Source organism: Symphalangus syndactylus, chromosome 18, assembly GCF_028878055.3.
Source record: "Symphalangus syndactylus isolate Jambi chromosome 18, NHGRI_mSymSyn1-v2.1_pri, whole genome shotgun sequence".
NCBI classification, from domain to species: domain Eukaryota; kingdom Metazoa; phylum Chordata; class Mammalia; order Primates; family Hylobatidae; genus Symphalangus; species Symphalangus syndactylus.
This window is the reverse complement of record NC_072440.2, coordinates 99,420,333-99,448,047: the sequence shown is the minus strand read 5'-3', so window position 1 is coordinate 99,448,047 and position 27,715 is coordinate 99,420,333. Positions and strand designations below refer to the sequence as shown.

Sequence of the window (27,715 nt, the reverse complement as noted above, 5' to 3'; positions counted from 1 at the left end):
TGTGCCTGGCATTTAAAGGGGGTCAAGGAGGGGTTTCGGGTCCTTGCTGCAAATGCCATCAGGCAGCTCCAGTTAGATTTGCCTTTTCTGCCAAGGCCAAGAGTCCCTTCCTTCTGCAGGTCGATGGAGGTTGGGGAGCCTGACCCTCAGGACCTTCAGGCTCCATATACCTACCTCAGTTGGTGGAGTTGCAAGTCTGGACTCATTGGTAACACATTTATAGCGGAAATGCAAGTTCAGTCTTGTAGAACATGTGGCAACCTTTTGTGTGAATCAACACCCCTCACATTAGGAGGATTAAGTACGAAGACTTTTCACGTGCAGGAGGACACTCGTTATTCTAGAAGTTCCTTGGTTTTTTTCAAAGGATTTTTGTGTTTTTCTCTAGCCAGTCCCCACCCTCAGGTCTCCTTACACATTTTGACATTTACAGTAAACAGGGATTAGCCTCAGCTAACCAAGGGTGTCTAGCAGATGGTTTTAATGAGCTGTGTCTTAAAGGGAAAGGATTTAAGAGTGGCATGAAGGCTATTTACATGGAGTGGAGTGGACTGCACATGACCCGGACTCAGAACTGATGCTACTATCTCTACCACTTCCTGCCTCATGGCTTCTGCAAAAAAAATAGAAATAACTATAGCTTCCATTTATTGATCACTTATTATCTTCCACATACCTACATGGTTTCCTTATCTGCCATCTGTAGGAATCCATGTGATAGGTATGGTTATGTCTACTTCACAGAGGAAGAAATCAGGCTGAGAGTCATTCACTGATACCAATGATTGTGCTCCTAACCACTATTCTATACCATTTGCCAAAAATTATGGAATAAAAATCATGGTAAAAGATTCAGAAAGCAACACTCAGAAATTATATAAAGAAGTTTGATAATTTTAAGAGGACCCAAAGGCTCTGTAGTAATTGGACAACTGATAATCCACTTAATAAGGCCCAGGGGAGGGATGGACACAGACCAGGCATTGCCATCATTATCTGAGCTGACACTCATAGAACAAGTACTGAATTACATGCTTTGTATGTACAAATTCAATCCTTGACAACAATCTTACAGAGTGGATCCTATCATCACCCTGATTTTATGGTGAACTTTGGAGAAGTTAAACATTGCTCAAGGTCATGATGCTAGTAAATGACTGATTCCATATCTAAATCTAGGATTCTGGACAGAGACCATGTTTGTAACTATTATGCTGTGTACAGAGAGAGGAAGGAGAGTGTTGACCTCAGGGCATGGAGTTTCTGTCTTGAGAACTCACTGAGGGCTGTGCGAATGATTTACATGTAATTTACATGCAACGAAGGTTAGCATGTTTTCAAGAGTGCATAGGAGTTTTTTGCATGAAACAGAAGAATTCATTCAGAACCACTATACAGATTCCATAAGCACAGAATAGCGTAAGGAGTTCAAGTTCTAGTGGTCGTGATTCTTATGTATACCAACAGAGGAGGGGGATGGCTGTACCAAAAAGAGAATGGAATCCACAGTGGACTGAATGGTGGCCCCAAAGATATCAGGCCTTAAACCTTGGAACCTCTCAATGTTACCTTATATGTTACAGTTCTCCAGATGTGATTCAATGAAAGATTTTACAATAAAGAGATTATCACAGATTGTCAAGTGGGTCTTAAATACCATCACAAGTCACCTTATACACAGAGAGGTAGAGGGAAAATAGACACACAGAGGGGAAGACTACGTGAAGATGGAGGCAAAAATCAGCGTGATGCAGCTGCAAGCCAAGGAATGCTGGCAGCCACCAGAAGCTGGAAGAGGTGAGGAACAGATAGGTGCTTTCCAGAGCATTGGAAGGAGCTTGGACTTGCTGATATCTTGATTACAGCCCATTATTACTAATTTTGATCTTTTGGCCTTGAGAACTAACAATGAGAGAATAAATGTTTGTTAATTTAAACCACTAAGTGATGACTTAATACAGCAGCCACAGAAAATGAATGCAGGCTCTTAGCTTGTGGCCATAGAGCGGTAATGTTGAAGCTATAGGAAACTGCTCTCCTGTGGATAAGCCTCATCCCTCCTTACTCATTCAGCTCACACACTAGCTGCCACAGAGGCACATGTACAGACTTCCAGGCCCATGCCAGCCATCACTCTGTTGCCTTAACCTACCTCAGATGCATCAGCATCCCATTCAAAATCTACAGCCTTTGAATCTTGACTTTGTTTCTCCTTCAGTATAAATCAATGTTAATTAATCAATTCAGTGTTCTTCAGTGAACCAATAGCACACATAAATACTGGGAGGATGTATTTTAAGGAATTAGCTCGTAAGATTATGGAGGCTGTCAAGTCTAAAATCTGCAGGGAGAGCTGGCAGTTCAGAGACCTAGGGAAGAGCTGATGTTGCAGTTCAAGTCTGAAGACCATCTGCTGGCAGAATTTCTTCTTGTTCACAGAAGATCCATCTTCATCTATTAAGGCCTTCAATTGATTGGATGGGCCCCTCTCCCATATTATGAAGAGCAATCTGCTTTACTCAAAGTCTACCCATTTAAATGTTAGCCTCCTCCCAAATCACTCTCATAAAAACATCCAGAATAATATTTAACCAAATATCTAGGTACCGTGGCCCAGCTAAGTTGATACATGAGATAAACCCTCATAATTTCTTACCTTTTCTCATTGGACTTGAGGGTTTAACTTCATTTCTTCAACTCAGCTGTCAACCCTCAGTACCGCCTAAGGACTCTGGCTAACTTTACCCATTGAAATCTCTTCTCCTGGTTTCCCTGGATAAGATCCCCTGGTCAAGCCAATGACTGGCCTGCTCAGTGGTCTAGCTTTAGGATAATTTTTTGCAACACTGATGGCAAGCCCTAGGCCCAAGGATATGGAGAAGACTCACAGGTCTTAATGAATAAAGAGCAAGTTCAACAGCATTTCCTGGTCATCAAGTCACCTGCAGAAATGGATAGGCACAATTGTGTTCTAAGAATACTTTTCACCCATCTCTATGCTGAGCATGGAAGATGAGGCTTCAATGAATGTCCCCGAGCCTTCATTTGTAAAGAATCCATCTGAATCCAGCAACCACCTCAGGAATAATGAGTATCTTATGTTTTAGGAAAGTCCTACTTATGGTAGAATAAACCAAGTCATAGAAGCAATTCTTCACTTCCCATTTCGGGGGGCGTCTGTGTGTGAATATCCACATCTTGTGCAGTTTATACTTCATGGAGTCTGTATAAGATTCAGGATTCTGCATATCAGTATGACAGTATTGGCCTTGCCTTACTTGATTAAGGATTATTTCATTTTTCCAGTGAAATTTGTACCCTTAATACAGGTTCAAAACTATAACCAAGTGGTTGCTTTTTGATGAATTTCAAACCAATGTTTTCTATATTTCAAATCTCCAATAGAAGAAAACATAATACAGTGCAGGGAGATACAGACTTGGAGGCAAAAGACTTGGCCTTTAACCCTGGCATGTACATTTAGAGCTATATATGGATAGGGATGTTGCTTAACCTTTCTAGCAGGACCAACTTAACCATGAGGCACAGCAAGCACAGTGCCAGCTTTCAAGGGTCCAGAAGAATGTTTTAATTTATTTTAAGGAAGAAGAAGAAAAAAATGAACTTCTAATAATTCGTGTAATGAATTATAAAAAATAATTATATTATAGATTATTATAAACTTATAATTTATAGATTATTATAAACTTATAATTTATAGATTATAAACTTATAATAATTTATAGATTATTATAAGATTGATATAGATTATAAGTCTATAATATCAATTTTATATTATCTATTATTTTATATTATCTTGATAATATAAGATTGACAATGTTGATTAATATTATATCACAGGATTAAATGACTCCATAGGTATGTGGCCCTAATCTAATAGAATTGGTGCCCTTTTAAGAAGAGTAAGGGTCACCAAGGGTGTGGAAGCACAGAAAAAAGATATAGATCTTATAATATTAATATTTTTGTCTTTATGTCTACACAGTGTAAAATCAAATTTCATGGAGAAAAAGGACCACACAGGCAAATGTACCCTAGTGTCCAAGAAAGTTGTAATGCAGCTCTGCTCTCTGGCCCTCAGTTTTCTTATCTGTAAATAGGGGCTGAATATGAATAGCAGATCCTATGACAGAATTCTAGGACTCATAGGCATTTGTAAGATATTGATAGAGTCTGCAAATTCTTTTTGATATTCTATAAATCCCAACACTTAGGGTAAACATATCTGTTGAATGGATTCCTTATGTTGAAAGCACATTAATTTTGAAATAACAGACCTGGTTCAAATCACGGGGGTCGGTTGTTCATTTGCTGTGTGAATTTCAACACACTCTCAGTACTGAGACTTAGGTTCTTTACCTGTAATATGTAAAATGTGAAAACAAGTATTTTCGGGTTTTTTTTTGATGATTAAAAGTAGCAGAAGCAGAGTACATAGCACAGGTACCTTAACACTTTGTAGAAGTTCAATAAACGATACTACTATAATCAATTTTTTTTGCTGTAGGTTTGATATTTATCAGCTGAAAAAGCCGATAAACTTAACACTTTGTAGAAGTTCAATAAACAATACTACTATAATCAATTTTTATTGTTGTAGGTTTGATATTTATCAGCTGAAAAAGCTATCTTATAGTGAACATCCAATTTAGCAAATTACTGAATAATAAAGGTTGAGGAAAGGGATGAAAATAATTAATAATTTGAGAGGCAACTTTTAAAAATGTTCCTATAAGCATTCCTCTTCATTGTCTTAAGTGGGGTAGTTTGGTGACTAAAGTTATTCATCGATTTGGTCACTAGATCAAATAAAGTAGAAATGCTGGGACTGGCTTAGAAAAGTATGATTAAGGAAGAGGTAGGAAAGCTAAGGGAATGGATTGTGACATCAGATCTGTTATGGACTGAATTGTGTTCCTCCCCTAAAATTCAGATGTTGAAGCCCTAATGCTCAATGTGACTACATGTGGAGACAGAGCCTAGAATGAGGTAGTGGAAGTTTAATGACATCATAGGGACTGGGCTCTAATCTGATAGAACTGGTGGTCTTGTAAGAAGAGGAAGAGACACCAAGGGTATGGGAGCACAGAAAAAAGGCCACATGAGTACACAGTGAGAAGATAGGTATCTGAAAGCCTGGGAGAGAGACCTCAGAAGAAACCAACCCTGCTGGCACCTTGATCTTGGACTTCCAGCCTCCAGAACCGTGAGAAGTAAATATCAGTTTTTTAAGCCATCTGGTCTGTGGCATTTGGTGATGACAGCTCAGGCTGGCAAATACAGGACCAGAGACTCCAGCACCTGACTATGCCCCTGCATCATGGCGGTACAGAATGTAGGAATGAAGGAGGGAGCACCAGCACCCATGAGAAGCTTGGTGGGTCATCCTCTCCAGATGAAGGTTCATAGCAGGAGATGCAGAGATGGTTCTGGGCTCTTTGGTGTGATATTGATGATGCAGGAATAGCAGAGCAGCCTGGAGGATGGCAGGAGACCACAGGAACTTGGGGGGGGGGGATTAAAACTCTCACAATGGGCAGCAAAGCTGGGGAGGCCACAGGATCATGGTGGCAGGCAGGACTCTGGGGATGGGACGTCAACTGTGGTATTCCCAGAAGATTCCCTTCACTCTATCAACTCTCCAGAATCTGGTTGCCCTAGCAGTTCTTGGATGCTTTTTTGATCTGGCATTTTTGTTTTGCACAGTAGGAATGTTGGTCTGTCACTTATAGTATTGCTGGAAGTGGAAGTCAGGAGACAAATGTTTCTAAATATCTGAATCAAAAAGGAAAAAAAATAGAAGGGGAACCTAGGAATGAACAGGTTGGGTATTAAGAAACTATAGGAACTCGAATGGCTTTTCTGCATGATAGTGCATAGTTCTCTGTACACCTTAATCCAAATTCCTGAGAGCCATATCTTTTGACCAGTTTCATGAAATAGATAGCTTTTAATAATGAGGGTGTGTGGTGTAATGGAATCAGCAAGAGCTTTTGCACAAAGGTAGTCTAAGTTCTCATCCCTGTACCAACCAGCTAGGTAACATTAGGGACTTCTCTTGACATTGCTGAGCCACAGGTTTCCCTCTTTCATAGTGCTTGCTCTATTAAGCTTTATGTCCCAAAGCAGGATCCATAGCTCCTGATGTATGTTACATAGTTGATACATACAATTTTTCTCAATTCTGCTCAAGGGTTTCAGTGCCCTCTGCGGCCACTCATTGACGTGAGCTTCCTCATACTTTTTCCTTTCTGCTGTTACGTTTCTCAAGGGAACAGGCAGTTCTGATATTTCTTCTCCTTGTGTTACGACTGAATATTATTTATTATTGAGATTTATAAGCCAAACCCTTTTGCAATAAAGTCACTTCAGGGCACACACACAAGGTTAAAAGCTTTAGGTCAAATACACAGAACTATAAAAATAAACAGCTCAAGAACACAGTAGAAATATTATTTAAAGGAAAGTGGTGACTGCAACATAGTGGCCCTTTCAGTGAAAGTCATTTGAAAAGATACAAAGATGAATGACTCTCAGGAAGCTTTCCAGTTGTTTAATTAAGGAATTGGAAAAACTCACCCACCCCTCAGAATTTGCTTCAAAATTTCAGTTAAGCCAAATAGGGCAGACAGCCAGATCTTACTCAATGCAAATGTTCATTAATGTTTCTCAGAATAGAGACAAGAAAGAAGATTCACACACCCAGAAATCCAGGAGCAAACTTTCCTCAGCTATTCCAGAAAAGTTAGTGTCCTAGTTTCAGTGTCATCTGAAAAGTAACTGAGCTGAGAAGTCTGTGGAATCTTTCTTGGCCTCTCAGATAGTTCAGACCACTCTCTTCTACGCACCTTCTGCTCCCTACATAGACCTTCTCACAAAATTTAAAAGACTTGATTTGATTTTCTGTTTACATATCTATGTCCTTCACGAGCTCTGAGCTTCCTACAGAAGAGTCTTGCCTGTATTGTTTCTCTATGCACAGTTCTTGGCAATTGTCGTCCTCCATAAATATTTATTACACAAATGAAACAATGAAGACTGGATATGGACACTTTTCCACCAGAGACACTTTTTGTGGAGTTAAAATTATTAGGTAGGATGTCTGTGTTTCAACAACCTGTGAAGCTTTGAAAACAGGAACTAGCTCAGGAGGGCTGAGGCCAAACTGTGGTTGTTTGCATTTTAGCTCAACCAAGTGTCAGTGCTCCATTTGCAAGAGTTGAAAGAGTGCAGAGCTGCACCTAAGAATGATCCAGAAATAGCCCATAAGAAACCAGGTGCCCAGAATCATCACATTATTTTGGGACCCAAGCCCTATGGTACCCTGGGTTTCAGCTTTCCCACCTTCCACTGATTAATCTGTAAGTTCCAGGATACTCATTCAACAAAAGATCATTCATGGGTCCTTGCAGGGTGGAGAGACTGTAAAAGTGTAAAAGTGTCCCTCTCTGGAGGGAAGCAGGGCCCCTTCCCTTCAAAATCAGAGTGGTTAACAGCATACCTTTTGCGGCCCACTGCCTGAGTTTCAGCTTTAGATTTCCTAGCTGATGATCTTGGGCAAGCCACTCTGTGCCTCAGTTTCTGCATATATGAAACAGGAGTACTTTTATTATCCCTCACAGGCTTGTTATAGACATTAAATAAATTAATATGTGCAAAGCACTTAGATCATTGCGTAGTGCATAAGTGCTTTATAAATATTTGCTTTTATTATTATGTCTGAACCTATTTTCTAATAGTTTTCTTCTCATTATTATGATAGTATAGCAATAATACTATAATTGTAAAGCTACCATACTTTTTAGAATCTCCTTTGGTCAGCTGCTATGTAATCAATATGCTATATATTGATTAATGATGTTGGTGTCATTATTTCTATTTTGCAGGTAAGGAAAAGTCTCAGTATAAAAAGGTAAGCTACCTAAGGCCACAGTAAGAGGAGAAATGGACTGTGAGCTCAAGCCTTTCTAATGCAAGTCTTTCTGCCATAATTCACTGCTTCTCTACTTTCTCATATTTTCTTCCACATCTCTAGTGATTTGTCACTGCACTCATCAGTGTTAATTTTTAGCTGATGATAGGCCTAAACCCATTCCTTGACCTATCAGCTGCTCCAAGGCTCTGACAGAGCTACCTAGGCCCTTCTTGTAAACTCCTCACTGGCCCTGCCCAGAGTCATAAGAGAAAGGCCTGCGTAAATTTTTCTACAAGAGAGTATATTACAACAAAACGTGTGCTCTTGAAAAACATTAGAGCAAAAGTTGGGGTAGTATGCTATAGTATGAATGAACTACAGCAGACAGACTGCAGTGCATCATGAAGTGTCAACACACCTGGGCTCCAGTTTAGCCATGATATCGACCAACTTGGCATAAACAGTTGACAGTTGCTTTTCCTTCTTGGGTCTTGGTGTCTTCATATGTAAAATGAGGAAATTGGATTTATGAGATGCAAGTACTTGCAGCTGTAACATTTAAGACATTGTTGTCACTTCATCCCTTTATTCTAGAATGGTACTGTCCAATAGAATTTTCTATAAGGATGGCTATGTTCACTCTCCAATACAGTACCCAATAGCCTCGTGGAGCTCTTGAGAAACTGAAGTGTGGTTAGCACAACTAAGGACTGAAGTTTTAATTTTGTTGAGTTTTAATTAATTAAAATTTAAATAGCCACATGGAGTTAGTTCTACCATAAGGAATAGCACAGTAGTCTAGACATTTGTTGAAATTGAAGAGTATTCTCTATTCAAGACATTGATTTAAGCATGAGTCATAGGAATATTAAAAAAATAAAGAACTCTCTACTCAAGGATGATGAAGTCTATGACAGAGAAGTTAAATGCAGAATCATGGAAGTTTGTGTTCATCCGAGTGCTCTTTCTGCTCTCACTTCACCTCTAAAACTCCTCTCCAGAATCCAAGATTTATTTTACCTGTTTCATCGAGAGAGTTGTTTTCTTCCTGTCATTCCAAAGCACATTGTTTGGCCATTAATTAATTTGTGCATGCACTCATTTTTTCCACTAGTCTAGCAGGTCTCATTAAGGTAGGGATTTTTGAATGATTTCTATACTGCTATAGTTGTAGCATCTAGAAAAGCACTGGCATTTAGTAGGAGCTTATTATTTTGTTAGATTAATGAATTAATTCAATACATTGCACTGAAAATTTACTGTAGGCTAGGCATTGTACAGGCAGTAGGGACATAGAAGTTAAGAAAGACATATATGGAGCTTCCACATGGAGCATGGGAGAATCCAAGAAATCAAGTGTTACTAAGTGTTATCCTGCTAGCAAATCCTAAGACCCATCCTCCTGCTTCAGAGAGGGATATGGACATGTTAACAGCTGCTGTTATCATACGGATAAATGCAAGGTACTCTGTGAGCACAGTGGGGTGTCTAGAATATTTTGCATGTTGCAAATGTTATATTGAATTTGAGATTACTTCTTTACATATACGCTTTCCTTAGACATTGAGCTATGGGAAGCCAGGACTATTGCTAGTCTTCTTTGTGACCCTAGCAACTGCCACAATGCATGTCACCAAATAGGGTGATTGATATCTATTTGTTGATTGTGTTAGCGATATAATAAAAAAAACCTAACATATGAATACTAAAGATGTGGATGAGTTTTTTGAAACTTTAGAGAATAAGATGCTACTTTTGGTATGGGGGAATGTAACTGGTTGATTGGTGGCCCCAAAATGATACATCTACATCTTAATCCCTGGAACCTGTGAACATTACCTTATGTGGTAAACAGATAAATGTTCCTTATTTAGAAAGAGAGTCTTTGGAGATGTAATTAAGTTAGAGATCTTGCAAGGAGGAGCTTATCCTGGATTATCCAGGTGGGCTGTAAATGCAATAAGATATATTTTGTAAATGTCCTATAGAGGAGAAGACATGCATACAGATGAGGTGGACGCAATGTGACCAAAGAGTCAGAGACTGGAGAAATGGAGCCAGGCAATGGTCAACTTTATGTGTCAACTTGGCTGGGCCATACTGCCCAGCTATTTGGTCATACAGTTTTGGAATGTTTCCTTGTGGGTGATTTTTTTTGGATGAGATTAACATTTAGATCAGTGGATATCAAATAAAGCTGATTCCCTCCATAATTGTGGAATCAGTTTAGATCAATGGATATCAAATAAAGCAGATTCCCTCCATAATTGTGGGTGAGCCTCATTTAATCAGCTCAATCCTTACTAGAACAAAAGACTGACCTCTCCTGAGCAAGAGGAAACTTTGCCAGTATGTTGCTTTCAGACTGGAATTGTAATTCTTTGTTGGGTCTCCAGCCTGCTGGTCTATCCTGAAGATTTTGGACTTACCAGCATCTATAATCATGAAGCCAATTCCTTAAAATAAATATCTCTACATTTTTTTCTGTGTGTCTTTCTGCCTATCTATCATCTATCTATCTATCTATCTATCTATCTATCTATCTATCTATATCTATCTCATCTTCAATACACTCTTCTTATCTATCTGTCTATCTATCTGTCTGTCTATCTATCAACACAGGTTGAAGAACCTGGGTTTGAACTACGTAGATGCATAAGTGTACTTATATGCAGATTTTTTTCAATAAATAGAACAATTTTTGGAGGTTTGTAACAATGTGAAAAAGTTTATGGACAAATTGCATAGCCTAAAAGTATCAAAAAAGTTAAGCAAAAGTTAGGTATGTCATGAATGCATAAAATACATATAGATAACTAGTTTATCTATTTGTTAATTCACTATTTATGTTGTCAGTAAGGCTTCCATTCAACATAGGCTTTTACCAGTTAAGTTTTAGGGCAGTCAAAAAGTTATCTGAGGATTTTCAACTGTGGGAAGGGTCAGAGCCTCTAACCCCTGGTTGTTCAAGGGCCATTGGTATATATACACACATTCTATTGGTTCTGCTTCTCTGGAGAAGCCTTACTAACACAGGCCACAAGCCAGAAGAATGTAGTCAACAAGAAACTAGAAGAGGCAAGAAAGAGAATCTTCCCTAGAGCCTTTAGAGGGAACACAACCCTCCTAACACCTAAATTTGGGCTTCTGGCCTTCAGAAGTGGGAGAAAATACATTTATCAACTTTTAAGTTTGTGATAATTATACAGTTGCCACAGAAGACTAACACAGAAAGGTAAGGGGTGAACAAGAAGAATAGATAGCACTTGAACCTTCTTTGTAGATTAGGGAGAGCTGTACATAGCATCTGGCTGTAGGGTGGTGCAGGGATTCAAAGGGGAGCCAATAGTGCATGTAGAGGCTGAGCAGAACATGCATGGCTTGTGGAGTGTGATGAGCCACCTCTAGGCACAGAATTCATGAAGGCTGGGAGTGGAAGATGAGTGTGGAAAAGACATTTTGGAAATATTGTGGTGAAGACTGAATGTATGTAAATATTTACAGATTTTGTATTTTTTTCTTTTCTAAAAGACTGAAAATTTATTAGGTATTTTTGTCAAAAAAGGGCATGATCAGAATCTTTCTTTATGAAATTGATTCAGTTATATATTAGGTTGATTGGCTAGGTAGTGCCTGGTGGGAGGAAGGCCAAGGGCTTCTTACAGTTGTGTGGGACAAGTTCCATAAGATCCACATTGTGAGGGCATTATCCTGTATTTACATGGGATGATACAGTCAAAACTGGATCTGTGGCATTTCCTCCTATTTCAAAAGACAGCCATTTTTATAGAACAGTAAGACATTCGTATAATTGTTTAAAGCCTTAATATTTCCAAATATATGTTATCTCCCATTCTGCTCATATCTTGAATCATAAATGTATCTATCTTCTTCTTCTTCTTTTTTTTTTTAATATAGACAAGTTCTCACTCCTGGGCTGGAGTATAGTGGCACAGTCATAGCTCACTGCAGCCTTGAACTCCTGGGCTCTCCCGCCTCAGACTCCCAAATAGGACTACAGGTGCACACCACCACACCCAGCTAATTTTTAAATTTTTTTTGTAGAGAAGTGGTCATTGCCAGACTCATCTTAAATTGCCCAGACTCATCTTAAATTCCTGGCTTCAAGCCATCCTCTTGCCTTGACCTCTCAAAGTGCTGGGATTACAGGCGTGAGCCACTGCGCCTGACTCTTTCTTCCTTTTTTAATTGAAAATACTTAGGCCATTGATGGTTAGCTATAATTTTTGATATTATAGACTTTAACAATGTCAGGCTGGAATTTCATCCAAGATGCGTGTTTGGTGCTTTTCCTTTTTTTGGCTGGAAGACTAATAATGACATACTAGTTACCATTTACTGTGTATAAGCTCATTCTCTGGTGCTTATAACAGAATAACTGAAACTGGGTAATGTTTAAAAAAAAAAGAGTTCACTCTTAAAGTTTTGGAGGCTGAAAAGTCTAAGGTCAAGGGGCCTCATCTGTTGAGGGCCTTCTTGCTGATGGGGACTCTAGAAAGTCCCCAGGCAGCACAGGGTATCATGTGGTGAGGGGGCTGAGTATGCTATCTCAGGTCTCTCTTCCTTTTCTCATAAAGCCACCAGTTCTTCTCTCATGATAATCCATTAATCCACTAACCCATTAATCCCTTAATCCATGAGTGGATTAATCCCTCATGAGAGCATAGCCTTCCTGATCCAATCACCTCTTAAAGTCCCCACCTCTCAATACTGCCACATTGGAGATTAAGTTTCCAACACATGAAATTTGGAGGCCGCCTTCCTTCAAAAAGGACAGATCTTGAGTTTTTCCCATGAGTTCAATACTGCATGTAATAATCTGCATATATTAGCATATTCAAATACTTCTGATATTTATGCAGTATGTACTACTCTTAATTTTATTTTACAAATGAAAGGACTTATGCTAAGAGATAAGTTATCTCGTTCAAGGTCACACAGCAAGCAAGTGGTGGAGGTAGAATAAGGACACAGGTTATCTGGGGATAAACAATGCCTCTCTGACCTGAAGGACAGTGAGTTCCTAATTGTAATTGTTAGCCAGATTAACAATCCATGAGCAGATCAGATTTTTCAGAAGTCAAATAGCTCCATACTTTGCGTTTAAAAGTGGAAACATTTCCCAGAAAGCCACTGAATTCCATGGAGAATTTATTTTACGCAGTTTGGGCCTGAAATTCAGAAGTGAAAAAGAATGCCATGGAATTCAACACAGACCTTTTATCTGGGGCTTGCCTCTTATACTTGTTGCTATTTATCTCACCTCTTATCAGCAGACATTGAAGATTAGAGAGCATGAAATTGCTTTTGAAATAATTACCTGATCCTGTTATCTTAAAAGACTTGCAGACTGCGAGACATTTTTTGCTGAGCAGTAGTTGGTGGAATCATCAGCCTCAACATTACTAAGTGTTATCCTGCATCAAGGAATTTATCCATTTCTTCCATATTTTCTAGTTTATTTGCATAGAGGTGTTTATAGTATTCTTTTATGGTAGTTTGTATTTCTGTGGGATCGGTGGTGATATCCCCCTTATCATTTTTTATTGCATCTATTTGATTCTTCTCTCTACAACCATCTGATCTTTGACAAACCTGACAAAAACAAGAAATGGGGAAAGGATTCCCTATTTGATCAATGGCGCTGGGAAAACTGTCTAGCCATATGTAGAAAGCTGAAATTGGATCCCTTCCTTACACCTTATACAAAAATTAATTCAAGATTGATTAAAGACTTAAATGTTAGACCTGATACTAAGTGTTATCCTGCTAGCATTCCTAAGACCCAAACAGCAGTCTCTAATCCTCTGCTGAAATGTTGGTCATGACAAGAAATTAACTTGAAACTTGAAGCCCTTTGCCTAACAATTGTTGTGTGGGCTGCGGAGTCATTTGGGGGGTGAACCTGAAGTGGATCAAATGTCTCTATGAGTCTCTGGCTGTGGATTAAACAACCAATTCTTTCTCCAACTGAAAACCAATGTGAGGTTGAAATCAACATCCTCTATATACCCACCAAGTATATACCATGGTCCTCAACTTGGGGAAGTAATGGGTTGGAAAGCATTATTACTGAGTGATCTGAGGTGCATTTTCAAACAACACATGACACCATAACCCCCATCACCAGCCCCCAGCCCCCAGTTCCCTTCACCAAAAAGCCTAACATTGTAACCATGTATATATATTTTTTTTTCATTTTTTTTTTTTTTTTTGAGATGGAGTCTCGCTCTGTCGCCCAGGCTGGAGTGCAGTGGCACAATCTCGGCTCACTGCAAGCTCCGCCTCCCGGGTTCACGCCATTCTCCGGCCTCAGCCTCTCTGAGTAGCTGGGACTACAGGCGCCCGCCACCACGCCCGGCTAATTTTTTGTATTTTTAGTAGAGACGGGGTTTCACTGTGATCTCAATCTCCTGACCTCATGATCCGCCCCTGGCTAATTTTTTGTATATTTTTTGTAGAGTTGGGGCTTCATCGTGTTAGCCAGGATGGTCTTAATCTCCTGACCTCGTGATCCACCCTCCTCGGCCTCCCAAAGTGCTGGGATTACAGGCGTGAGCCACCACGCCCGGCCAACCATATATATTTTAACATATATCACTGTTTGATTTCTTGGATTCTCCCATCCTCCATGTGGAAAACAACCAATCCAGAACAAAAACCTAACCCCAAAGCTAGGAAATGAATGAAAGAAGCAGACATCATCCTTTGCCTCTTCTTCTCCGTCTCCTCCTTCTTCCTGTTCCCTCTACTTCAACTTTTTATTCTGAAGTAATCATAGAGTCACAGGAAATTGCAAAAGTATTAGTGTGGTCCTGGGTGTACCCTTCACCCAGTTTCTCCTAGTGGCAATAACTTGTACTTATGACAATAGAACACCAAAATCAGGAAGCTGGGAAATTGACATTGATATTTATACAATCCATCAATCTTTTTCACGTTTCACCAGTTTTATAAGAACGGATTTTCCTCCATGTGCGCACATGTGTGTCTCATTCTAAGCACTTTATCACACATGCAGATTCCTATAATAAAGATACCACAAAAATCTCCTACCTGTTATCTCTATATTCACACCGAACAGTCCGTCCTCCTGATCCCAACCTCTGACAACCACTCATCAGTTAGCTCTTTCCATAATTTCATCATTTAAGAGTATTACGGAAACAGAATCCTAAAATAAGCAACCTTTTGAAATTGGATAGTTTTCATTAGGCACAATGACACAATGATAGCCATGCAAGTTGTTGGATGTGTCAATAGTTTATTCCTTTCTAATGCTGACAAGTATTCTATGGTATGAATGTACCATAGCTCATTCACCCATTTACCCATTGAAGAACATTTGAGTTGTTTCTGGGTTTTACCTATTACAAATACATTTGCTATGGACATCCATGCACAGGTTATTTTTTGTTTTTTTGTTTCTCTTGGGGGTAGTATTTTTTTCAACAATTTTGTTTCTTCTATGTTAACTGGTCTGTTCATATCTTATGTATTTTGGAAGGTCAATTTTGGGGATTTATATCTTCCTAGAAAATTATCTGGTGTATATCCATTTTTCCAAATTTATTTTCATAGGGTTGAAATAGATTTGTCTCATAACTTTTCTAAATTTCTGTGTTTATTCTGCAATCTCATTTTATGTACTTGTATTTTTTTATTTAATTCAGTTAGCTAATGGCTTTTTACATCTTACTATAATTTTAAAAAATCATGAATTTATTCGTATATTCTACAATTTTTCTATTTTCTTATTTTCTATTTCTATTTTCATTTTTTTCTATTGATTTCTTCAGGTTCATTATTGTTCTAACATCTTGAGTGGAATATTTTTGATATATTTATATTCAGCCATTCTCATTAATTAAAATAAATTTTTAAGGTGATGAATCTTCCTCCAGTCACAGTTTAGTTAAATCTATATAGGTCTGATATCCAGTACTGTTATCATTACCATTTCCAAAATACTTTACAATTTCAGATTTAATTTCCTCTTTCACTTAAGAATTGCTTGAGAAAAGTTTTACAAGTTCTAGGTGGAAAGGCTGTCCTCCCTTTTCACCAAGTTTGTTATTGTATTGTTGTATCATTATCAGAGAAGCTGCTTTATATAATTTTTACTTATCTACAGGTTTTTATGTAGGCATGATTTTTCACTTTTCTGGGATAAGTACCCAGGAGTGTGATTGCTGGGTTATATGGCAAGCTTATATTTAGTTTTTTTAAGGAACTGCCAAACTATTTTCTGGAGTTGCTGTACCATTTTATACTCCCACCAGAAATGCATCCCGCTGCCATGTTCTCATCAGCATTTGGTATTTCAGCTGTTTTAGTAACACAGTTAAAAGAAAAAAAAAAAAAAACTATACAAGTTACACCTCCACCAACTGCCCAAATGATCTCCTTGGTATTCTTTTGCATTAATCTTTATCTATATTATTAATCTGAATCTAAATTCTCCCTTAACAACCAAGCCCAGCTGTAGTGATGTCAGCCTTCTTAATCTATTAACAGTGAGACATAAATGGTGGTTATCAGCCCTTCCAATACTTGCTTAAGACAATTGGAAACTATATATTTTGGGGAAAGTTGAAAACTGTATTTTCTGACATTGATTTCTGGAGTAATCATCTTATAATCCTTACCCCATTCCTCAGGTGGGGAGGTTGAGGCCCCCGGTAGCCTGTGTAGGACTGGCTGATGATGGAAAAATAGAAAACTGGGAGGTCGGGTGATGTAATACGGTTCCACAGGAATTGTGACAAATTTTGAACAGCAGGGATCCCATTTACTAAACTACAGATAGGAAGTCATGGTTCCTTTTTCAAGCGATGAAATATTTCAAACATAGAAAAATACATAAAATAATATAACAGGCACCCACTTATGCACAGGGCCACCAGAAGCTCACGTCTTTGTGCAAGTAGAGAAAGGCTTTCTGTCTTTCACACCACAGCAGGGTACATGGCTGGGCAATCCTTGACTGAGCTAGGCACCCACGAGGGAGCTCAACCTTGACAGCCGTAAGTGGAGGTAACCACTGCTGAGTTAAACGGTGGTGAACATGCTGCTGCGTTTGCTTTGGAATTTGATTTTAGTGCCCAAACCTAAGAACTATGGCCTAAGCCTGACCACTCGACTCCTAACCTCCTCCTTTGCACAGGTAACCCATCCTCATATTTGCTATGTATCATTCCCAGAAATACTACTGGCCCCTGTATTTAAATTTTATACAAATAATCTCAAAGTGTAGATTTTTATCACGAAACAACTTGTTTTTTCATTTATTCTACTTATGAAATTTCATTTGTATATAGAAAAGTAAAGTAAGGATAATAAGAATAGTTAACTCTTACAGGTTTCTTACCGTATGTTGGGTGCAGTTTTAAGCCCTTTGTACGTATTACTGCATCTAATCCCATCTTTGGATGTTTTAACTGATCTGTCTGTTATTCTAAGTGTGTATATGTGTGTATGTATGTGCCTTATTTCTCACTGAGTGCTACTTTTATGTGAGAATGCATGATATTTCATCACTTCTAAAAAATCTGCAGCCATTATCTCTTTAAATATTGCTTCCCCATCACTTCCCCATTCCCCACCATTCTTGTTTTTTTTTTTTTTTTTTTTTTTTTGAGACAGAGTCTCACTCTATTGCCCACGCTGGAGTGCAGTGGCGTGATCTCGGCTCACTGCAACCTCTGCCTCCCGGGTTCAGGCGATTCTCCTGCCTCAGCCTCCTGAGTAGCTGGGATTACAGGCATGCACCACCACGCCTGGCTAACTTTTGTATTTTAGTAGAGACAGGGTTTCACCATGTTGGCCAGGCTGGTCTTGAATTCCTAACCTCATGATCCGCCCACCTCAGCCTCCCAAAATTTTGGGATTACAGGCACGAACCACGGCGCCTAGCTTCCCCACCATTCTTTCTTTTTTTTTTTCCTTTTTAAGATGGAGTATCACTCTGTCTCCCAGGCTGGAGTGCAGTGGCACGATCTTGGCTGACTGCAACCTCCACCTCCCAGGTTCAAGTGATTCTCCTGCCTCAGCTTCCCCAATAACTGGAATTACAAGCGCGCATCACCACACCAGGCTAATTTTTGTATTTTTATCAGAGACAAGGTTTCACCATGTTGGCCAGGCTGGTCTCGAGCTCCTAACCTCAAGTGAGCTGCCTGCCTCGGCGTCCCAAAGTGCTATAATTACAAGCATGAGCCACCATGCCAACCCCCACCATTCTTTCTATTGTATTCTCCTAGTAGATGATGCATTTTGGACCTTCTCATTCCATCCTCCCTCAATGATCTCTTTGTAATGATCTTATCCTTATCATTACTTGCTTTATTGCACGGTTCCTTATTCTGATAAGTCTAATCTATGTTTCATCTGTCTGGTAAGTTTTTAAATTCAAGGATGATATTTTTTATTCCCATTCTCTCTGTCAAATCTGCCTGTTTTCATGTGTCTCTTATTTCTTTTATTGTGTTGATTTCCTGACTTTGTCTTTAATCATTTGTCTTTAAGTTTTCTGTTGTACTGACTAATGCCCTAGGTTTTAACGATGCTCGTGTTTGTATCTACTATATTGTGCCCAGGATGCATTGTTTCCTCATGCATTTTGTAATTTTTAATTGTGAGCTCAAAGTAGAGAGGCCTCCCTCTTCCCAGTCCTCTGAGCCCTGTGGGAAAACCTAAATAGCCTGTGTTGTTGAGGTACCTCTAAAGCCTTTTATATTTATTTCTGCCTGGTGAATCAGGTGGTATAAATTTAGAATCTAAACTCTTGTGAGGTGCCAGCAGAGATCAATGAGCTTTCCTGCTAATTTCTTTTTTTTTTTTTTTTTTGAGACAGAGTCTCGCTTAGTTGCCCAGGCTGGAGTGCAGTGGCGTGATCTCAGCTCACTGCAAGCTCTGCCTCCCGGGTTCACGCCATTCTCCTGCCTCAGACTCCTGAGTAGCTAGGAGGTTTCCTGCTAATTTTTAGGCAGAAGGGAGATTGATTTTATGACTCACTTTCAGTGAGGCTGTGATATTTGAGGTCACTAGCAGTGGTCTCATTTGCAACTCTTAGCTTATTTGGTCCAAAGTCTCATCTTTAAGGCTTCTATAGGTTCTAACACTCAAGATCCTATGTTTTTGGGTATAGTAAACCCACTCTACCTCAGCTGCAACATGTGTTTACATGTTTCCAGCTGTAATTTTCAAGTCTTTATTAATTCAAAGATATATTTTATCATATCTTTTTAAGCTTTTATTAGGAAAGATGATTTTTTAATTACCTTAATCTGCCATCTTGTCAACATTGGAATTCTTAAAACAAGTTTAAATGTTTTATGTATCGCCTTAGTATCCTGAGAAAATGCAGTTAGAAAAAAAGGCAGACGTCAAAGATAATTTATATAGGTGACACCCAGGCTAGTAATAGAATTACAACACCCCATTTCTACCTTCCAGGTTTACAAGTAAAGCAGGCAGCCAGTATTTTTTTTTTTTTTGCAGCCAGTATTTTGTAGGATCAATTTGAGTGAGAGAAGTCTCTGTAAAAATAACATATTTGATAGAATTTTTATCTTGGGCAGAATTACAAACAGATACTAGGAGTGTTGGAGATGAGCAAAAAGTCAGTGAAATGCAAAGCAGAATGTTAAAGAAATAAGAGAAATATTAATATCATGGGCAACTTAGGAAAGGGCCATCCAGGCAGAAAAGCCATGAAGCAAGGCCAGGCCAAGAAAAGGTGCTTCTCTCGGCCACATTAGCTAATGAGTCTCACTAATACCCAGTATTGTTTTTGCAGAGTTGGTTTTGTGTGAGTAGATAATCTGCATCCCACCCCATTTTTCTACAGAGCATGGACTGTGTTATTAACAAAGACTTTGCTCATTTTATAAACTTTCAAATAAGAAAAAGCCTGTTTAGTTATTCTTTTTTTTGGGGGGGGTAGGGGATGGAGTTGCCCAGGCTGGAGTGCAATGATGTGATCTCAGCTCACTGCAGCCTCCACCTCCTGGGTTCAATCGATTCTCCTGCCTCAGCCTCCCAAGTAACTGGGATTACAGGCACCCACCACCATGCCTGGCTAATTTTTTTTTTTTTTTTTTTTTTTGTATTTTTAGTAGACATGGGGTTTCACCATGTTGGCCAGGGTGGTCTTGGACTCCTGGTCTCAGGTGATCTACTCCCCTTGGCCTCCCAAAGTGCTGAGATTATAGGTGTGAGCCACCCTGCCCAGCCTAGTTATTCTTAAAAATATAAATCTAGACCAGTGGGACCCTGACTAATCAAGATCATCAGTATTCTGCTTTTTAGGGCTGAACACATCAGTTTACAAAATCCACTTACTGAACACTTTCTTTTTTTTTTTTGAGACAGAGTCTTGCTCTGTCGCCCAGGCTGGAGTGCAGTGGCGCGATCTCAGCTCACTGCAAGCTCCACCTCCTGGGTTCATGCCATTCTCCTGCCTCAGCCTCCTGAGTAGCTGGGACTACAGGCACCCACCACTACGCCCAGCTATTTTTTTGTATTTTTAGTAGAGACGGAGTTTCACCGCGTTAGCCAGGATGGTCTCGATCTCCTGACCTCGTGATCCACCTGCCTCGGCCTCCCAAAGTGCTGGGATTACAGGCGTGAGCCACTGCGCCCAGCCCTGAACACTTTTCTTAAAAAAATTAATAATGGCCAGGCACGGTGGCTTACCCCTTTAATCCCAGCACTTTGGGAGGCTGAGGTGGGCAGATCATGAGGTCAGATTGAGACCATCCTGGCTAACACTATGAAACCCCAACTCTACTAAAAATACAAAAAAATTAGCCACGCGTGGTGGCGGGCACCTGTAGTCTCAGCTACTTGGGAGGCTGAGGCAGGAGAATGGCATGAACCCAGGAGGCAGAGCTTGCGGTGAGCCAAGATCACACCACTGCACACCAGCCTGGGCAACAGAGCGAGACTCAGTCTCAAAAAAAAATTAATAATAAAAGTAGTTTTACCTGGGTGTATTAATTTTCTATTGCAGCTGTAACAAACTACTACAAACTCAGTGGCACAAAATCCCACAAATTTATTATCTTACCATGTTGTTGGTCAGAAAAGCAACACAGGTCTCATGTGATAAAATTAAGGTATCAGCAAGTTTGTTCCTTTCTGGAAGTTCTAGAAAAGAATCTGTTTTCCTGTTCATTTAGGTTGTTGGCAGGTTTTAGTTCCTTGTGGTTACTGGCTCTCAGCTGAAAGTTGTTTCCAGCTTCTAGAGGCTTCCCATATGCCTTGGCTTGTGGCCTCCTTCTTTCATCTTCAAAGCCAGCAAGGGCATGATGAATTTCTTTCATACTTCATTTCTCTCATGTCTGTTCTTCTGCCACAGCCACTCTCTGGCTAACTCTTCTGCCTTTCTTTTCTGCCTCTAAGGGCCCATGTGACTAGATTGGCCCATCTAGGTAATACAGGATAATCTCCGTATTTTAAGACCTGCAACCTTAATTCAATTTGCAAAGCTCCTTTTGTGATGTAATGTCACATACTCTAAGGATCCAGGGATTAGTGCATGGGCATCATTGGGGGCCATTATTCTGCCTACCATAATGGCACATTCTAGTGAGGAGAAATGTTATAAAGCATACCATCAATTATACTATCAATTTATCAAAAGAAATTGAATCAATTTTTAAACTTTTTTTCCAGTTGTTTACCTAAGATTCACCAGTATCCTTATTAGCCACATTTTAAGGGTACATGTTTCATAGAAACTTCTACATATTCGTAGCCAGAAGGATAAGAAACAAAGAGATTAAAATAACCTGTAATCTAAGAGTGAAACATAAAAACATGGTGGGCTAGTCACATTTGCGGCTTAGTACTATGTTCCCTGAGCCAGTATGATTCATCCAAGCAATGAAAGATGGATTATTTTGGATCAATCATGGTTATTCCATGGAATTTTCAGAATTGGATGACAAATGGTAGCTGTCTCTTTAACCTTGGCTGCAATTATTGGTATATGGTCCTGACCTTGTCATGTCTCAGTGTTCTTTCTCATGGAGGACTCCCGTAGAATGACCCAACGAACAGGTGGAAGCCAAGATGAGGGATACAGAGAGGAGAGAGGAGACGGGAGAAGGGAGACAGGAAAGAGAAAGCTAGAACACTAGCAAGATTCCTTATGAATCTTTGGATGCAATTGACCCTGAAGCAAATTTCAACCCTCCCTTTCCATGGTATGGTTAAATGGATCTATTTATCTATGCATTATCTATCATCTATCTCCCTGTCAATCATCTATCATTTATATTAACTTTATTTGGGGTGTATTGTTTGAACACAAGGGGATCCTGACTAATATGCAGACTATGTGATTGAACCCTTGAGTCTTACAGTTGGAGAGGGAAAGGATGTGAACATGCTCCACTCTGATATTAGAGGAGTCATTCCTGCTGTCCTCCAAAAGTCACTATGTGCTCCTCTATCTCCTTAACTGTCTGGGAATTTAGCCCCCTTCAATATTTTAATTTTACTTTCTCATGATGAATGAGCTTCCTTTGGGAGGAAAAAAATTACAAAAGTCTGTTTTCCTCCTAGCGTATTTTGTTTTTGAATTTTTGAATGTCAAATTTTTATTTGATTCGGAAATAAAAGACTAGGAAAGTTTATGCACAGTGACAAGCCTATGGCATCAGTTTCATGAACAGAGTGGCACCTATACGTTCTTACTGAGGGAAGAGAAAATCAGGATAAGAAAGAAGGACTTGAGTGAGTCACAGATATGCTTTGCTGTCCTGGGCGAGCTATTTAAATTCCCTAATCTGCAGCCTGCACACAAATTTAGGGAAATACTAATCAAACTTATTTTGCAAAGTTGTCATGGGGATTGTATACTTTGTATCTAAAGATGCTGAATATTAGAAACTGAATAAATGGAAGCTATTGAAATGTGACATGAATAGAAATGTTTAGGACCCCTTTTGGAGAAATATCTCTTTACTAAAGGAGGCATTATGTTAAAATTTTGTCTTGGAAACCAGGTCAAAGAACCTAGCTATAGTCTTTCCCCTACTGCCTGAGATTTCAAACCATATTTATTTTTCAAAAAGAGTGAACTGGAAATACATTGAGAACCCTGAAGGCACATGCTGGCTTATTTCTTTGAAGTACTTAATTTGCAACTCTTCTACAAACTGCTTCTAAACTTCCATGTAATAAAGCCTATGAACCCTATATCCACTAATTAGCTGGTTTGGTTAGGATTGAAGGGTTTTCTGATCTTATCTATATACGATCCAGTCAAAATCTCCAAAGAACATTGAGAATCATCATGACACATATATTTTAGCTTTCTGTTTTCCACTGAAGCACAGAATTTTTGAAGGCACCACAATTAATAATCAGGTGTATATGATTTGTTGGAAAATAAACAAGAGTTTAGAAAAAATAATCCATTTATTAGCAGGCATTGTAAACCAATAAAAAGAAAACCTGTTTTATTATTATATTTTTTGGTCAGTTACTTTTCAGAATTCCCTGACCCTGAGTTATGACTCTGCCGTCGAGGGTGAATGCTCAAAGCATTCTATACTCCTGTCTCAGAGTTTCACAAATGACATCCTTCTCTTGGAAATACATGATACATAAAGTGAAAATATACGCATTTAAAAAGTTGTTTTGTTTTGTTTACCCCATCACTTTCCAAATTATGGAAAAAGTTTATGACAAATTTTCACATTTTCCAGAAGTATAGTATCACTGAATTCGCTTTAGGGAAGTTTAGGCTAGACAGCATGATTTTTACTATGCATATGTTAGAGTTAAAAGTAATAGAGTATCATTATCCCAGGTATGTTAGAAATATAAGCCACATAGAGAATACAATGAGGTTGATTCTAGAAAAAGAACATATTTATTTTGGGATTTGGAAAATAGAGATAATCAAATAACAAAAATATCCTGGGCTCATGATCCTGCATGTATTTTTACAAGATACATCACCTCTCATAGAATAGGACTATGTAGGAAAGCATCATTATGATTTAGTGAAAATCCAGAATTTCAGGCCATCATTAATATAATGTAATGTTATTACTTGCACTTTTTGGAATCACAGTGCAAATAAGAGCAACATTGGGGAAACATTTTTTTTTACCTAAGCTAGCAATATGAAAACATAATAACCTGAATGCTGGGGAAACTGTAGCAAAACCTAACACACACATTTCTAGGGGCATTGTGAAGTTTGTTCAACCATGTTGGAAAGCAAGAGCACAGGAGCATCATGGCCACAATAGAAATGTATATTACACTCTATTTATTATGTTTAGATATAAAATTTCATTTTAAGAAAATATTCCAAAAATAGTAGGCAGATAATTTCTTGCAATGAGTGGAGGGGAAAAGGCTAGACTTAATTTTTGAAGACCCAGGTTTAAGTTCTGTTTCTTTTACTTGACCTCTGGAAACCTATTTCTTCATTATTTGGCTTGTTTTCCCAGAATATTTACCAAATGGCAAAAAAAAAAAAAAATTGAAAAAGTGAAGTAGCAATAGTCAGAGAAGGATTAATTAACAAATTATTCTTCAGCTTCTAAGTTACAACACAACTCTGTGTAATCATGAAAATTGTTTTAGAAGTGTTCAGTAGTGAAAGCAGAAGAAAAGTATCTCTTCATGATGATTACAAAAGCCAAAGAAAAGACAAGCATTTTGGAATAGAAAAATGTGTCATAGCAGCGTTTTTAAAGATTTATGTATTATTAATTTTCTTTAATATCCTTTCTGATATTTTTATATGAAAATGCTAAAATAAAAGTATGATTTGAGTATAAATTTAACAATGTAATTGAATGGGCAAATATTGAGAAGTCTCTGTAAATATATGAGTTGTTAAAATCCTGGCTGACATGAGTACACACAGAGAGGGCATCTGAACTCTTGTGATTTGAAAGGGTATGAATCTCATGTGCTCTAGTTTTTATAAGTTTATATATTTTTCTTTATTTTTATATTTATATTTTAATATATTTTTATAAGCAACATCATAATTTTCTTAATTACCACATTTTTAAATTTAAGAATTTCTGGATTCATTCATTTGACGAACATTAATGAATTAGAACTTGCTAACTGAATTAGGACATACTAAGTGTCAGATAATAACAGAACAAAAGGAGAAAAAGCCATAGTATCTACCATAAGGAAGTTCAACTGTGTTACTTAATATAGATTTTAATGAATATTAATGAGTAAAATGAACCATTTTCTTCCATGGAAAGGATCACAGTAACAAATAGTATGACAAAGTTCTTATTGGTGTAGTTTGTAATATGAACCATAGATAGGCGATGTAGGAATATGGGCTGAGTTGAAGAAAGGAAACATAGTTCTTTCCTTTGCCTTGTTACTTCTTAGCAGTTTGACCATGTAACTTCCTTCATTTCTGCATTAATTTTCTCATTCATTCATCCCCAGTTACTCTATTTCTCAGATATTGTGGAGTGTGTCTGTCATATGTGAAGCACAATGCTAGGTAGTGAGAGTACATAACTGAGAGATCCTATCTTCAAGAACCTCATCTTCTATTAAGGAAGATGGAAAAGTTTAAAGACAAAGTTATAGCAGGGGTATGAAAGTTTGATGCAAATACAGAAACAACTAAGTAGCTTCAACGTCCTTAAAATGGTGATATCTACATCCAGATATCATGAGGATAAAAAAGATGATGAAATCAATAGGTCTGTGACACATTCACTGTCTCTGTGCAAATGCAATGAAACCTCTAAAATCTCCACCAGTAGTTGGAAAGCCCATTGACAACTGGACCCCAACCTATTTGTCCTATCTAGGATCTTTTCAATCTTTGCCCTATTGCTTCAGAAACTTTAAACTATTCACCATTTTTCTAAATATGGTACAATTTCTCACACCTCTGTACCTGGCACTAGTTGCTTTCCCTGCTTGGAAAGATTTTCCTTCTATTTCTAACATGAGCCCTCCTGACTCTCTGGTTCATTCCCTTTCTTATGACTTACTCTTCATGTTGCAGACACAGTGAAAATTACATTGCAAAATCTTCTCAAACTCCCAATGCAGTTAATTACTACTTTCTTTCAGCACCCTTACTGCTTTTTTCCCTACTTATAGTAAAAAACTGATCAAAGCCACCTGTCTGTCCTCTTCATCAACTCCCTGAGGCTAGGGACTTCACCTTTCCCATTTCCTTACTGCCAGCACCTAGCAACATGTCTTAGTAAATATTGGTTATAAAAATTAATGCAACTACAGAGAACACACTAGCCAATGAAAAAACTAAGTGAATGAATGAGTGATCAAATTAATGAGTCAGTAAATTACTGAATAGTGATTGAGGAAATGAGGAAATGATTGAGTGGCAAATTATGGTATAATTATTTAATTTATGAATACACTCATTATTTAGTAAGTGAATAAATAAGTGTATGACTTACCTAAAGAGTTCATAGCAGTTTTTCTTTCCAGATCAGAGAAATTCAGGATTTTAATTGACATAAACTTTTTCCCTCCAACAGCTGTGTCTCCGGTCATCATACTGCAAGTAGAGTTTTTGCGAAAGGTATTAAGAATAGCTCACCATTTAACTATTCCAGACAATTTGCAATTGCAGTCTGTGACAAAGCCACAGTTTTAACAATATTTCACAATCCTCATTTTATGACTGTGATTTTATAATGTAAACATCACCCTCTGTGAAATTCTGTTTTATTTTTTTAAATTATTTTTCCAGATATTAGTAACAGAGAAATGACTTATATACTATACGTTGGCTAATAAATTATATTCCTTCACAGTAAGTAAGTTCTAGGTGACTTCGATTTATGAAGACAACATTGACTTAGAAGAAAAATATTTTTGTTAATTTGATAAAATGTATCAAAATTGTTCTGTAGTACTTCATTTGCATTAGCAAAGCTATGAACTTAGCTTGAGACATGGTGTGGCATTTGTGTATGGCCACAAGGAGACACTGTGTTTTGTCTTCGCAGTACAAAACTGCACACAATCTTGTTTGTGAAAATTGTGCCCAGGAATAATTATTTAGGATTTTTTGTTTGTTTTTGTTTTGTGACGGAGTCTCACTCTGTTGCTCAGACTAGAGTGCAGTGGTGCTATCTTGGCTCACTGCAACCTCTGCTTCTCCTCAACCTCCACCTCCCAGGCTCCAGTAATTCTCCTGCCTCAGCCTCCCAAGTAGCTGAGATTACAGTTGTGCACCACCATGCCTGGCTGATATATATATATATATTTTGTATTTTAGTAGAGATGGGGTTTCACCATGTTGGCCAGGCTGGCCTCAAACTCCTGACCTCAAATAATCCACTCACCTCAGCATCCCAAAATTATTTAGTATTTTGAACATCCTTTCCTGTGCAGCCAGAGGTTTCTAATGATAATTGTTAAATAAACAGATCATTAGGTTAAGATTAAGACTGTCAGTACGGGCTTAGTCTGCTAAATTAATAGTGTTTGATGGAATGGGACCCGTGCCTTCTGCAGTGGTTAGCAAATATTGAATTTGTAAGATTCCATCATTACCTTGTTTTTCATGTTACTGAGTAATAAAGTGAGGCCTAAGTGAATATATGGTTTACTAAATTGATTTCAGACATTAGAGAAAATGCAAAATAATAAAATAAACGTTCTTTAACATGAAAAAAAGTGAGCTCAGTCACTCTGTGTCCTTTTAGTGTCCTTCTTAAAGATTTAGCTTTTCTAGACCCTTTTAAAAGAATACAACTT

The 27,715-nt window shown here is 38.3% G+C and overlaps 1 long non-coding RNA gene across 1 annotated transcript in view; it reads right to left on the bottom strand.

Moving 5' to 3' along the window:
• The window catches only part of LOC129468155 (uncharacterized), a 145,911-nt gene that overhangs the window by 108,519 nt on the left and 9,677 nt on the right, over window positions 1-27,715 (bottom strand). Inside the window, exon 2 of the long non-coding RNA XR_008652546.2 lies at window positions 26,407-26,507. This is a non-coding gene — a long non-coding RNA (uncharacterized lncRNA). The remainder of the gene's footprint in view (window positions 1-26,406; window positions 26,508-27,715) is intronic.